We start from the raw sequence: 15,725 nt of genomic DNA, 5'->3' as shown, positions 1-15,725 counted from the left end.
GAGATGTTCTGCTCCTGGACTAGCTGGTTGGATCTATTCTCTACACTCTCCCCTGCAGGGATTGCAGCTGCAGGATTACACCTCAGGCTTGTGTGCCAGGTCTGGGCTGTGCCTGGAGGGGGCAAGGTGAAGTAGGAGGAAGAGGAAGCTCTCCGCACACACTCACGGGACCTGGGCTAGGACTAGGTCTGGGGCCTCCGGGACAGGGCAAAAATTCCTACTTGGCAGGCGGGGTTGGGGAGGCACTGCGGAGAGGTGGGGGGCAGCCCAAGGGGCTGGGAGAGGGTCCGGCCCACTCTGCGCCTGGGCTGGGACTGGTCCCGCAGGCGCAGGGTAGCAGGAAGCTCTCCGCACACTCACCGGACCTGGGCTAGGACTGGGTCTGGGGGCTCCCGGAACTCGGCCAAGACCTAAATTTTAAAAAAGTATTATTATCAGACAAAATAAATTTCAAGAAAACAAGTACCGCCGAGATCAAAGTAATAATATTTCATGTTAAAAGCATCATCAATGAAAAGACTTAAAAATCTAAATGTGTTTGCACTCAACAGAGAAGTTCAACATAGATGAGGAAAAAACTGACAGAATTAAAGAGAAAAATGGACTTTTCCACAATCATAGTTTCAAACTTTAACATCATTCTCTAAAACCATAGAAAGTATCAGCAAAAACAAAGAATAGCTGAGCAAAATATCTGTCATTTTAACTGATTTAATATTTATGAAACACTAAGCCTAAGAAAAGCTGATCCATATTCTCTACATGTTCACATGGACTATACTCACAAAATAGCTTAGTATGTGTTTCACCACTAAATAAGTCTCAAAAATGTGAAATATTAAATAGTACAAAATATATAACCTGATAAAAAATGAAATTAAATTATAAATTAATGATAAAATAATTGAGAAAATCCAAATGAGTTAAATGAAATATCTCTAAATAAGTCATCAGTCAAAGAAGGAAACTAGAGAACAGTTTAACAAAATCACAATGAAATTATCATTTATGTGAAATTTGTGGAATGCAGCTAGAAGAGTGCTTAAAGAAAAATTGATAGCTATATTTAAATACCTGTGTTAAGAAACACAGGCCTAGAATCAGTGATCTGAGGTCCTACTTTATAAAAATAGAACAAGGAGAGTAAATTAAAGTAAGTAGAGGTAAGAAAATAGTAAAGACCAACAAACAAAATAAAAATGAGCATACTATGGAGAAGTGTGCCAGTGTGACAGTGCACGCCTATAATCCTAGCACTTGGACAACTCAGGCAGGAGGACTGCAAGTTTTAGACCACCATAAACTAAATAGAAAAACCATTTTTTAAGCAGAAAAGGAAAACAAATCCTAGATCTTTGAAAATATTAATAGATTGCTAAGTTTCAGTATCAGAACAAGTAAGAAAAAAATACACATCTCCAGTCTCAGAAATGAGAGAAAGGCTGATAACTAGAAAGCCTATGGACTTTGGAAGAATACTAAGGGAATATTTTGTACAAATTTTGGCCAACAGTGGACAACCAGAAATAATGCATAGATTCTTTCACTGACACAAATTAAGAAAACTCATCCAGGGTAACAAAGATGACTTGAATGGCCCTATATCAACAAAAGAAAAAGGAATCCATAACTAAAAACCTTCACATAAAGAAAATGTTGTGCTAAAATCACTGTAGTATTGATAAATAACACCCTATTGTACATAAACTCCTTAGAAAATAAAGATAAATCTCTCTAGATATATGAGGATTAAGCATTAACAAACAAAACAATGGAAAACACAAAGAAATAAGAGAAATACAGTACACAGTAAAAATATAGAGCATGCAATTAACTATTATTCCTCCCCAAAAGAGGCAAAAGCAACATTTGAGAGTATAAGGCTGAGAGTTTTCCAAAACTGATTAATTTGAGAAGCCTTGGGGGCTTAAATTGTTCTGGACCATCCTAATCCAATTTCAAGGCTTGAGATTTTGTGGTCCACCCAGAGGACCGAAGCCAAGCTATGGTACATGTGAGAACTGTTTCATTTCTGATTAACTCCTACTTCCCAGAGTAAAATCCTTCACTGGTCCTATATTAATTGTTTTCTCTCCAGTCCCATAAATTTGCCAAAGTACAACTCAGAAGGTTAGATGTTATATTTGTTAATGGCCAATGAGAAAAAAGAAACTACCCTAGAAGGGTTTTGCTGTTTAAAGGGGAATTGATTATAAATATGTTGGAAGAGCTGGAGAAACAAAAGAAAAAGAAAATGACACTCAGCGATCTGGGAGGGGTTTCACTCCCTGGGCTGTCACCCACCAGCCCACACAACTGCCACTTCTTTCACTGCAGTTGAAACTGACCTATCACGTCTAATCAGAAGCCCAGGAATTAACCTTTGAATATTTACCAGTGCCACAGCTGTTGACACTAGTGTCAATGTCAAGATATATATATCTTCTTCCTCTCCAGGCCCTGTATCACCAGGGGAAAAACCTATAGCTCTACAAAGTCAGATCTATTAATATGATTGCAACAAAGGAAACACCATGGGAACAGAGAGTGTTCCCCAAACAAGAGGAAAAAAGGAGTTATTACAAGATGAAGGGTCAGGTGAGCTTAGGTAAAATTTTAGTGAAGAAGTATTTGAATCTGCAAAGCAAGGCCACGTAAAATGAGGTCAACACGTCTGAATTGCAAAGTGGATCTTGTTTTCTTAAAAACTAGAAAGTTAAGATAGATGTGAAATGTTGTGTTCAGAAATCTCTTATTGGAAACTCTGCATATAGATTAGATGTCAAGGCTGCTTTTCTATATCAAAGCAGCTAAGGTCCCTCCGGCAAAAATGAGATATTTCATTCTTACAGATATAATTTCAAACCACAAATGATTTTAGGGAAAAATATTTTTCACTGAGTAAAAAGCGGTAGTCATTTAAAGAAGGCATGATGACACTTTCCAACAGCAGCGTGACCTTCAAGAAATATTGTTTCCCATTAACTCTGCAGATGACTTTCTCCTTAGCTATTATCCCAGCTGATGAATGGTGGATTAGAGCTTTACTTTCTCATCCTGAATTAATTTTTATATTTACATCTCCTTCTTTAACTCTTATTCTAGCATTTCTCAGTGCCAAAACCTAAGTGGAACTCAAATGAGAGCTGTGTGCCCCTAAATTATAAGACAAAGAGACAAATGGAGCTGAGAGACAAAAGAATAAGCAGCCCGTAGAATGTTACCCCTACAAGTTCAAGAATGATGTCTCTCACCCTTCCCAAGATCTTATGTGACTCTTCCTAACCACCTTTTAAGTTATTTGAGACTTCAAAGAAAATGATTTTTAGATTTTTTAGTTACTTTAGTGACTGAACAGAACAGTCATTTCAGTGAAATGATCCTGTTCACCATCACCTACTCCACAATCTGGCACATTTCTATCCAACTTATCTTCCCAAACTCACTCTGTCTTTTACACCAAAAAGCCCAACCTCTTTATCTGATATTCAAGGACCTCTATAGTCCTCTTTTGTTGGAATTTCATTCTCATCTTCCCCTGCTTCCTAATAAGAACAGCATAAGCCACTTCCTCAGGTAACTGGAATTGAGCCACAGCTTTGAGAGGCTGAGGTCAAACTATGTGAAATACTCAACTGAAGAAGTCTTGTGCATTTACTAAGATCAAAAAGCATCAAGATTTCTACAGTAACTAGTATTCCAGGAAGCCAAATATATTATTCCAACTTCTACCATCTGTTATGTAACAAAAACTTAACGTAAATCAGCTCATACCAAAAACAAGAAATAGCTAACTTAGCAAAGTCATAGTAAACATGTAAACAGAAGTTGTCTAAAGGAAAGTTAGGTCCAGAGAAAAAAACATTCTTCCCCTCCATATTCACCCCCCATCTTGCACGTCCCATTTCTCTGCCTACACTTAACTTTTGGTGCATGTTATCTAGCATAGAATTTTAAGCACTTCTTCCCAATGAATCTTGGTCTTAGAGTAGAGAAAGAAAATACAAACAAACACTAGATCAAACAACACTGTATCCACATAGGAAAAATAAAATAAAATAGGCATCAGTAATTGGTGTTCATTCTCCATGAGCATCAGGCTCCTCCCAGAAGCCATGCAAGGCAACAGAGACATGTGAATCCCTAGATCCCTTTCACTCCTCACAGGAAACAGATACAGTAGCGACATTGGCCAGCTGCCCATGCTGAAACAGAATAAAGGACAGCACCCTGAGTTTGAATCAGGGAAAGATATTCCCATACAAGGTGATAAACCCAGGGCAGGATACAGGAACTTTGTCTCTTTGTAAGGAAGCATTTCAGGCCCTAGGCCCATTCTTGTACAGCCCAGAGGGGGTCAAAAGACTAAGAGCATAAAAGGCTTTCCCTGACAGTGGCTTTCCTTCAGATCAGCTTCTTTAAAGCAAAACACATGCAATTGGGCAAACTTGGACTCATAGCCTAACAGCAGGAAATAGGAACTGTGTGTCACGCTCATCTGAACATTAACTAAAGACAGTGACTGATCTCTTTTGGTATAAATGTCTCTCTCTTTATCAGTTAGGGTTCACTAGAGGAATGAATTTAAGTACATATATATGATTTACAAGGTAAGTTTATAATGGCCACCTGTGAAGTCAAGGATGAAAGATTATAAGATGGCCATCTATCTGTGCACCTATACAGAGGATCAGAGGACTAGTCAAAGGTCAAAGACCTGGAGCTCACTTCAGAGTCCAGTGCAAGTCCATGTTGGAAAGCTGAAGGCTCTGTGTTGAAAGGCTGAAGCAGGGTCTCTGCTCGGAGGAACTGAAAATGAAGGAAAGGAAAGGCATCCTCCTTTCCCTTTTTATTAAGTCCATGCTACAAGCTTATTGGTTGGTGCCACCTACACTGAGAGTGGGTCTTTCCGCATCAGTTTTCAGCCTATGTGTGAATCATCTAATGCACCCCCAGAGCACTATTAACCTATTAGATGGTTCTTATCCATATCAAGTTGACATATCACAGCTAACACTCTCACTGCCTGAGTCACCTGTGTCAAGGGATAAGGATCCATCAAATGGTCTTACGTAAATGACGTGGCCATCCCTAAGACCATACTGTGAATGACCTTGACTGCAACATGTATCTGCTCACCTGAGACATAGGGGGTGAAGTACTGTCAGCCTTCCCAGAATCAAAAGGAGTGGGAGAAAAGATTTAAACCCTCTCTTCTTCCTGCTCTGAACAAGAATGCACAATGCATGTCCACTGCCTGGGCTCTTTCCTGTGGCCCTGGCTTTTTTTCTTTTCAGTTTCAAAATATCATGAGCTCTGGCTGATCCAGACAGTATTACAATAGACATGAGCAAAGATCCCTACAGAGCTCAGCACCCATACAGGACTGCTCCGGCAATAGCCATAACTTCTCCCTCATCCACACAAAGTCCATTTAAAAGCAGTGTGTTTTTACATCTAAGACTTTACAACAGAAGCCTTTTATGTGGGACCAGTGACCAAACAGGACAACATGGCATTGTCTTACAAGTTCCTTTCCCATTCACTAATACAAAAGTAAAGCATTTCTTCTAGACAATATGGTGAAAAGGAATAGAAGAAAAGGCCACACATAAGTTGAAGGAATCATTCCCGAGCAGTTGAAGTAAGATCCCATAGGAAATAAAAATCAGACAGAGGAATAAATTTCATGCAGTAAAGTTCTGAAAGCCAAACTCTGGTCTCCACTCTCATTGACTGCAGTGTGCCTCTGGGCAAGTCACTTTCCTTCCTGGCTTCATTCTCTTTGTATTAATTTGCCAGGGTTTCCATTGCAAAATACCCAAGCCTGGGTGGCTGAAACAATAGGCATTCATTGCTTCACAGTTCAGGAGACCAGGAGCAGGATCACAGAGCTGGCAGATCTGGCTCTTTTCTTGGCCTTTCAGTTGGCTGCCTTTCATGACCTCTTCACACAGTCGTCCCTCCATTACCGTGCACCCTTCACATCTTTTTGTGTCTCTGTTTCTCTTCTTATAAGGATGCCTATTAGATTGGCCTCATTCCAACTTCATCTGTCAAGGCTTTATTTCTAACTATAGACACATTCCAAGGAACTGGAGGTTAGTATCTGAATGTATCAACTTGAGAGGTACATAGTGCAATGCACAGCACCTACCTGCAAGGTGGAAGCCAGTGAACTGACCAGATCCACCATAAAAGTAAAAACATTGAGCATACAACCTCAGGAGGTTTAGCTACCCTTTGAGTCCTATTTGAGTTTCATCCTTTGTCTATTCAAGTACTAAACACATTCCTCTCTCGACTCTAACAGTTATGATCCTATGATTCCTGTGGTAGAGGAATCAACTGAAAACTGTGATTATGGACAGAAAAAAAAAAAGAATAGAAGTCAGAGAAACCAAAGTGAGCATTATACCTTAGGGCTAGATGCTTCGCCTGGCTCAACAAGTGGTCATAAACACTATGCACTCAACATCAGGTCCTTCTCTCCTATAAATTTCATCTGTGGCACAATTGGAAAGAGATGGGCTCCACATGAGCAAGTGAGAAATGATACCAGTACTTTGTGGGAAAGAACATCTCTCTGGCATGTGGGTAAGCCCTGCTGCTGACCTGAAGACAGGCAAGTGAGCTCAGGACACAGGGCAGTGTTTCATTAAATACAATGCTCTGTCCTTACATGCGTTGCAACCCAAAATTCATGTTTCCAAGTTACACATTATTTCAGTATAATTGAATCCATACAGTTTTAATTCATGGAAAATTGACTAATAAATTGTATGGTGAAAACAAGTTTGTGACCTCAGGATTTTGAAACCTTGCATTGAGGCTTGCTTCCCCAGTTATTTTCCTTAAAAACAAAACAGTTTATTATTTAAAAATAATTAACTAAACAACCTAACCCCAAATTCGGTGCTGTCTCAGTCAGCTAGGGCGAAGAGGATTGTGATCCAGATAGCCCTTGTTTCTCTCTTTGTAGTACTGCTCTTCTCCACTGCCTTTGACTTTCAGCCCTCACCTCTAGAAGCATGACATCAAATTTTAACCCAACATATTTTACCATTTACAAAGGCCTTAGTCATCTATTTCCTCACGAAATCCTTAGTGAAGCTCCCAAAACCATCACCCCTAGCCAACAATTGTATTCCCATTTCATAGGAGGGACTATGAAACTTGGGAAAGTTAATGTCTTGACAAAACATTTAGGGTATAATAGCCACCCTCCAAGGAAAGACTCCTACTTCCCATGTATTGAATGTATAATCAACATCGGTAGGCAAAAGTAATAATATATTACTTCCAAAACTAAGTGATAACACACTCTCTCTCTCTCTCTCTCTCTCTCTCTCTCTCTCTCTCTCTCTCTCTCTCTTTTCCCTCTTTCTCTCTCCCTCTGTCACCTTCACTTTCTCTTCAATCTGGAGGAAGCCAGCTGTCATATCACAAAACCACTAAGGCAACTTGTGACACACCTATGTGGTAAGAAACCAATCTTTGGCTAACAGCCATCAAGGAGCTGACACTCACCAAAAACCATGTGAGTGAGATTCAGAGTGGCTCTTTGAGGCCAGTCAGGCCTTCCACTGACAGCAGGCCTGCATATGTTTTTAGCTGGATCCTCCTCAAACACCATGCCTGCACCACTCAGCTAGAACATTACTGGATTGCTCAGCCTTAGTCCTTATGGGATAATAAATGTCTTTTCACACAAGTTTCAGGGTAATGTGTCACATAACAATAGATAACTAACATGCAAGGCTATGTGTGTTACATGTGACATGGCACAATAGTAATCATGTTCTGCATGTCTCTATTCTCCTTAAGTGGTGACATACATTCTTCAAGATGTATAAGCATCTTTTAAACCTAAGGCATGCTAGTTTTAGATAGTAAGGAAGTTTAGCAGAGAATCACATAAATTTTGCATTTGAACATGCAGAACACATTCTTGCCTTTATAAACCACCTTTTCATTTTCAAGTTTTCTGTAATATATCTGTTTGACCTCAACAACAAATAGTCTAAGCTAGAACCAAACCTGACCTCTAATGGCCACTTTCTGAGTCATCAATACACCCACCAGCCAGACTTAGGGTTCTTGCTTGCCTTCAAGGCTTCTCCTACTGAGAAGTTACATTATAGTTGTCGTTTTAGGCTTAAGAGCCTCTAAATCAGTCTCTGGTTACATGGCTATCCTTGTTCCCCTGTCCTGGTTCACTTTAGAGAAACTGATGTCCAATGGCCCTTAAGAGAAGTGATTCTGAGTACCAAAAGAGCTCTGACCATCACTGACTGGACAAGGATACATCCTGACCCAAAATGAGACTTTTCTTCTTAAGGCTGTGGAGGAATATGAGGAAGTAGAACAAAAAAGTTCTGGGAACTAAAAAGTAACAGTTTAGTCAACAATGTGCCAAAAATGGAAAATTACAAAGAAATAGAATATCCAAAGTGAAGTAGAATAAACCAACCTACAGAAAGAAGCAGGAGAATAGGGCCAGTTCCTTGTGTGGCACCTATGGGAAACCTTGAGCTTGCTGGAGACTGGAATGTTCTGACTCAATGCCTGACTTGTCCTAGTTTCCCTAAGTCTGGAAAAACATCACTTCCTATCCTGGATAGTCCTTTCATGGCTTCCCTTAAAGTGTAGACTAATTTGATGAGTTTCTTGTCCTTGAAATTAGCAAGGTCTGAATAAATCAATGTACAGTATTTTAAAAGTTTAACAGGAGAAAGGGTGAGTAATTCAGACTCATATTGACTCTAAAGCATTAAAGTCACCTGTGAACCATAAATTGTAAATGTGTCTTGGATCACAGCCTCCAGTAAAATCTTTTTATTTTATATAAGATCAAAATAACCCAGGCAAGAGATAGGACTTAATCCAGGTCACACCACAAATGGTAGACCCAAGACTAGGACCCAGGCCTCTCTTCTTGCCATGTTTGAATCTTTCCTTCCAAGGTTTCGGATGACTTATTTCCCGGAGCAGGCAGAACAGGAAAATTTCAGGCCAAAACTAGAGAGAAATATCAGAGATCATTAGTATCACCCAATCCTGTACCTCATCAATGAATTTTGGGGAAATTTTGCTTAGATCTTAGCCAAGCTGAAAGAAAAGATGAAAGACATGCTGATGCTGCATTTCTTTAAAGAGCTGGGTCAGACATGGAGGAGAGAAATGAAATGAGGTTACTGGCTACTCACTTTAAAATACAATTCATATGCATCTTAAGAAGACACCACAAAAGAATGTTTATCAATTTTCCCATAAAAATATGAGGTCAGTCTGTTAATAAGACAAAAAATATTGCAAATTTTTGGAGCAGTTGTGCTGAGTTGGCTAAATTTCATCCCTTGTTACATATGTCCCTACCACAATGCACCCACTTAGTAATTTAGTACTTGAGACCATCAAAATTACTTTGTGTTACAATGGATTCAATTTCCAGTAATGGGAAAGCATTTTTACTGGTCTATTTTTTTTCATGCTCTGTAGTCTCTTAAATATTGTAATTTCACTACAATTAAAAGAAAACTTTTGAAGATCTGTTCACTAAGATTTGCTAGCTAACTGTTTCAAGCAAAGAGAGTAGTGGTGAGAGAGGCAAGCTATTAGAAGTTGGTAATTGGCCTAATAGATTGCCCTGAGGGATACTGGCATAAGAAAATGGTCCCTAAATTAAGTCACCTTCAGGGACAAGTATGTTTAAAGACCAACAGAAAAGTCCCTATGTCCCTTTGGATAAGAAAGAAGATGATACTCTCAACTGTATCTTTAATAACAATGACTGCTAACATTTATTGATCATATATCCTATGCTAAGCAGTGTGTTAATCACTTTTATATGCACTAATTCACATACTCTTCATAAGAGTTCTATTAAGTAGGTAGTATTATTGTCATTTTTCTCCATTTTGTAGATGAGTTTATTAACTTTACTAATGTCTACTGGCTAAGAAAGAGTCTCAGAGTTTAAACCACTTAGGCCTCTTTTTTACCTTTCATTGCTATTTTATTCTAAATATCAACTTTCTTTTCTGGCCTTCTATGTCTTCCTGGAAATAGACAGAAGTGCATCTGTGGTGTTATATGAACCAAGAGAAAAGTCTCTAGTGTGCATATGAAAAGTCCCAGGGAAATCACTGACAACAATGGCTTAAGCCATATATCCAATGTTGTAACAATCATTATGTTCTTTAATGGTCCATACCTGGGGTCATACACCCACTCCTATGATCAACAAATAATGCTATGATTGGCAGCATTATCTGAACTCCATTGTTTTAGCAGATCAGCATCCTAAAGAAAGTGTTGAAGGTTAGATAAAGAAGAACAGATAATGTGCCACAGTAGCCTGTTGTGATAGTTGTGTACACTGGAGTGGAGATGTGACCAAGCAACAGTCATCCCAGGAGTTTTACAGAAAGAACATGAAGCATGCATAAGTAAGGAAGATGTTAAATCACAGTGCATCCAGGAAACTGTAAGTATTTCAGGTGTGTCCAGAAAACAGGATGTGTGTGGTAAGAAATGGAGGTCTGAGACTGAAGGCCATGGGGAGTTTGTACCTGACTCTAAGGATGAAGTGTTTTATTCTATGAGTGATCAAAGGTAATAATTCAAGAATTTAAGCAGGGGTACAGTATATTGAGTCTTGAATGGAAGCAAGATTAGTATGCAGGCTTCAATGAAAGAAAAATGAATAGAAAAACCAGAAAAGAAATGCAATATCCAAATGAGACAAAAATGAGTCAATGAACAAGGGCAGTGGTAGTGGGATCGATAATCAAAAGAAGCATGATGCTGGAAAGGACAGTCTGGATTCTTCCTGGGTATTTGACTGCCCAAGCTATCCCTTTCTGCACACATACTTTCATTGCTGTGCAAACAGGACCAGCCAAAGCAGCAATGAAGCAACAATGCCCACAGATGCAACCATTCCCAAGTCCTACTGGGCCCCAGAAAGCAGAAGAATAGAAACTGCATCCCAACTACCTACAAGCCTTAAGTCTGAACTGCAGGTTTCATAATTTGTACAAGTCACTTTAATTCCATCACCTTGGAAATCAGAGTACAGAATTTTTCCTAGTAAATTCCTTCACAAACAGAATTTAACAGCTAGAACTCTGCATCTGTAGCATGGAAAGGAAAAGAGTTACACAATTAGGACAGCAGCTATGGATGTCATCCCTGTCTTACAAGTCTTTCCTTCTCTTAATAAGACACTGAGCTCTTTAAACTTCAATTTTCTCAGGAGATACTTCTCTAGAAATATTCCCATTTCTCATTTAGGTGTCTCATGAAGACTAAAATTAGCAATGTATGTAACAACAAAACAAGGTTAATGATATGGTAAGAAATGAATCTATTTAGGGGCCAGCAAGATAGCTCAGTGGACTAAAGAGCCTGCTTAAGCAACCTCAGGGACCACAGTTCAATGCTGGGCAGCACATGCCATGCCAGCCGTGCCCCCATGAGGGCTGAGCAGGCTAGAGATAGGAGGGGGATGGGGAAGGTGGCATATGCCTGTAGTCCCAGTGCTGGGAAGGCTGAAAAGCAAGAGGATCACCACGAATCCAAGCTGCATAGTGAGACCCTGTAACAATCAAATACATAAAAAAGAAAGAAATGAATCTAAAAAAGAAAGAAATGATTCTATTTGAATCATTAATTTGCTTTAACAAAAAGTTGGACATTAATGCTTTCTAGTAAGTCTATTCTTGTTCTATGTACATAAGGTCGCAGAATAATGTCAATGTCATAAAGACCAAGCTAATCATCACAATATGCACATTTAAAATTGAAATGAATTTTTCCAATTTCTAAAGCTCTTTAATAATTATACCATCTCTTTGAATTTGCAGTGAATAAATAAAATTATTTAAAACATGTAAAGTTTTGTAATAATTATAACCTAATAGTTAAGAGTTATATTTCATAGGTGATGGTAACAAATATTTGTGCTTAAATGAGACTATCACAGGAGATTTCATTCTTTTAGCAAATAAAGTCATGAGATATTTAGTTTAATAATTTACAATATTTACAGATATTATTGGAAAAGCACATTTATCCCACCTGGCTAAAGTCCTCTCTTAATTGCCCTTTTGTAGTAATTGATTTGTTAATATCCTAAAGCTTTCTTTTTTCCTATTAGACAAAAGGTAAAGTACTACTCCAGTGCTTTGTATTCCCCTAGTCACTTAGGTTAACAGTCTTCTTTTTCCTCTCCTATTTTCTTTAAATCTATTGAGATTTGTAGCAATAGTTCAACCACAATTGTGACCTAGAAAAACTGTGAATAGGAAATTATGGCAATCACATATTTTATATATATATATATATATATATATATATATATTCGTTTATATCTCAAAACATCGTACTGTACAATTTTTTTAAAGAAAGAAAACTATGACTTTTAATTTTTATTAAGTGAGACAGCAGCTAGACCAAAAGAAGACTTCATACACAGCCAAAATGAGGTTAATTCTGTTTCCTTCCCTGCTATATATGATGGAAGCTCTGTCAGAGAAAGCTCAACTGACATGGTCAGAGAACATTACAAGGACAAAGGACAAACTGTGGGGCCTTTAATTAGTTACTCATGCAAAGCTTAATTAAAACAACCCTGAGATTCTATCTAGCCCCAGAAATAAAGGCTAACATAAAGAATTTAGCCATTAACACATGCTAGAGAAGCTGTGGAGGAAAAGGGAACCCTTCTGCATTGTTGGTGGGAGTGCAGACTGGTACAACCACTATGGAAATCAGTGTGGAGATTCCTTAAAAAGATAGAATTGGAGATCCTATTCCAGCCAGCTATTGCCCTCCTGGATATTTTTCCAGAAAAACTGTAAACGTCATATCACAGCAATATACGTACACCCCTGTTTATAACAATGCAATTTGTCATAGCTAAACCCCGGAAACAACCCAGATGACCATCAACTGAAGAATAGATAAAGAAGATGTGATATTTTTATATAACAAAACATTGTTCAGCTATAACACAGGATAAATTTGAGTCTTTTATTGGTAAATGGATGCAACTAGAGAACATACTCTTAAGTGTAGTAAATCAGACCTTCATGTACAAATATCAGATTGTCTCCCTAGTGTGAGAACCTGAAAAAGAAAAATGGAATCTGAATGGTACAATAGAAACTAGGAAAAGGGAATGAACTTATTCAAATGGAAAGAGTTACTGAGTTGAGGAGAAGGAAAGGAGAGGGAGTGGGGGAAGAGATTTATCAATGTCTGTAAGCAGGACGGTTTGGACAATTGTACTGTGCATTTCTGCTGGTCTATGGAAAGGAACAACTAATGCTCTAATTTGTTTCATTTCATTTTTTCAATTGTTTGTACTTTTTCTCTTAATCTCTTATACATTTCTTTTTTTTTCCTTCCAATTTTACATGCATGTATTAGGTAATATGAATAACCAGCTGGAAGACAGCACTATGTATTACAACAAATACTGTGAAGTTCATAATACTTTGTCAAGTGAAATTCTGTGTCATTTGGAATTTTTTCTGTTTAATTCTAATTTGTACTCTTTTAAGAATAAAAACACAAATTATTTTTTTTCAAAGTTTTATTGATAAACAGATAGCAATGAGACAGTTTCAAATCAAATCGGAAGTACAGTTTCAACAAATAATGCACTACATATATTCTTCTTAGTGGTTAATTCCTGTACAAGATGCGGACTTGTGATCCTATTTACAAACACCATTAGAACAAATCATTCTATTCATTAAGAGAATGCAACTATATATCTATCCCAACCACTTTGAATACACAGATACAAAATGGACATTCATTGGTATACCCCATTTTTTCTAAGTTCCGTTATTGAATATTATAGGTGTGTAAACTCAGCAAAATATTCTAAAAGAGTCCAGTAGTCCATAATAGCATTGGGTCTTCTGTTTAACTGGCAATGTCAGAAATTATTGACCTGAGTCCCCCACAGCTCAACGTAACAGCATGGCTTTACTTCCTATATTTTGTCTTCATACTTTTCCAAATAATAATTAATAATATTAATAATAATAATAATAAATATATGCAAAAAAGAAAGCTATAGACAAAACACTAAAAGAGAGAGGGGGAGGGCAAAGCCTGATGGTAGAGTGGGGTTCTATGGTGATTATCCCCTACTGAAATAGCTGTCTGGACAATTATCCACACCTGAAAATACCTTGATGAGAGTCACGGAAGTCCATGTGAGAGATCACAGAGCAGGCCGGCCTCAGCAGTCTAGGTCTTCAGTGCTGTGTTTATCTTCATGGCACAGCATTGCAATATGCTCCTAAGTGAGCCCCAGAGGTCGCAGCATTCCAGCCCGGGGTGTGCAGACTCTGGCAGTTGTATGTGAGGTGTCCCCTAGTGCCACAGTGTGGGCAGCTAAAAACACAAATTAAAGAAATGAAACTTAATTGTCTTCTTTTGCTTCATTTTGTTAAGTTTCTGAGGCAGTATGTATGTATTGTATGACTATTAATTAAGACTGTGTGATGATTAAATTACACATGTGTAACACTCATTGACTTAGAACAGTTCTGGGTGTGGATAATGGAAAGTCCCATTCTGGGTGTGAGTGGCACCAATAGCCTGAATGGAATGTAAAAAAAAAAAAGGCTCAATGCTGCTGCTTGCTGCTTCCTTCCTGCCCCAACACGAGCTGATTTTCTTCTTCCATGTCTCTCATCCAGCTGGCTGTGGAATGAAACCTCTACAAATTGCAAACTAACCTTTCCTCCTCGAAATTTGAGTGTTGGGTACTTTTGGGTTAACAATACAAAAAGTAATTAAGACAAACAGTTTGGGATGGTGTAACTGCTTTTTTCTAACAATTAAAAGAAAAAGGTACTCTTCTACTCTTCACTGCATGTGGCCAACGGATAATTAGAACGTTTAACCTTCATTTTGTATCTGTCTCCTCTATTACCTTAAATTTTGGTCATAACTCTGCATGTTAGTCATTTAGAGAATGTCTATCTAAAAACTGTGAATTTAAGTCCTTTAGTCATAAATTTATATACCCTATCTTATCTAAGTAGCTTTAAGATTAAAGATCCAAGATAAAAGATTTACAAGAATGTTCAACTATCAGTGAGCACTCAAATCTACTGTCATTACACTACACATACAGGTACCTTGAATTCCAGTATGGCCTCCACAAAACTGAGACAGCTCCAAGCAGAAATAATCATTTTATAGAGATCAAATGGCTCCCTCAAATGATATGAACTTCTGGAGACATCTTGCAAAACGAGAACTGAGATAATTCTTCCCAGTATCTATTGTATCCAACTAGACCTAGCACTTCAGCTAATCTGCAAATGCTGTTTAACATGCCAGTCTGATTCTCTTCATTAGAGCTAGGTCCCTTCATTTCTCTGCACTGAATTCCTTAGATTGTGTCTCACACTGAAATTCTTTCTCTGCCACAAGAGTCAGCAAACATACATGAGGCAAATTGAGGTCCACATCTCCTCTCTGGCAGGACACTTCCTTGGGCCCTACCTAGTGACACAGCCCTGCATGTACTGCCTATAGAATTTCTGGCAACTGTTATTTGATCTTTCTAATTCTTAGCTAAAGACTTGTTTATGACCAATAGAATAAATAATTTCTCATGATTAAGTCATAAATTACACACATATATGTGGAATAGCTACTCTCCTTCTAAAAGAAACTCAGGTAGCTTC

This window comes from Octodon degus, unplaced genomic scaffold, assembly GCF_000260255.1.
Source record: "Octodon degus isolate 3935 unplaced genomic scaffold, OctDeg1.0 scaffold00003, whole genome shotgun sequence".
Taxonomy (NCBI): Eukaryota; Metazoa; Chordata; class Mammalia; order Rodentia; family Octodontidae; genus Octodon; species Octodon degus.
This window is presented reverse-complemented; position numbering follows the sequence as displayed.